Source organism: Mastomys coucha, unplaced genomic scaffold, assembly GCF_008632895.1.
Source record: "Mastomys coucha isolate ucsf_1 unplaced genomic scaffold, UCSF_Mcou_1 pScaffold6, whole genome shotgun sequence".
Lineage (NCBI taxonomy): Eukaryota > Metazoa > Chordata > Mammalia > Rodentia > Muridae > Mastomys > Mastomys coucha.
The window spans coordinates 85339318-85339724 of record NW_022196912.1 but is presented as its reverse complement, the minus strand read 5'-3'; positions in this window follow the sequence as shown (position 1 = coordinate 85339724).

Below are 407 nucleotides of genomic sequence, written 5' to 3'. Positions count from 1 at the left end.
GCAGACGCTTCCTGCCGCGACTCAAAACCCATCATTTTGGTGCCGAAACCCGGGAACATGGCAGTTTGCGTCTACCGACCGGCTTCCTCATCCCCAGGACAGACAGGGTACATGGCCACGTGGAGCAGCCACTGGGACCCCGGCTGCCAGGTGGAGCGGCTGCGGCCGCACAGGGAGCACTCCCAGTACCCTGCGCAGGGAGCGCTCCCAGTACCCTGTGCAGGGAGCGTTCCCAGTACCACCGTAGAGGCTGCTGTTCCGCGCAGAGTGGAGACTGCTCACCACTTCTTGCTAGAGACACCAGACACTGCGGGACACAACAAACCTACAACCAAGCACCGCCGCTAGACTACAAACTCTTAACCACGTGAGCCGTACCCTACTCAGACACCACTCAATTCAGTTCC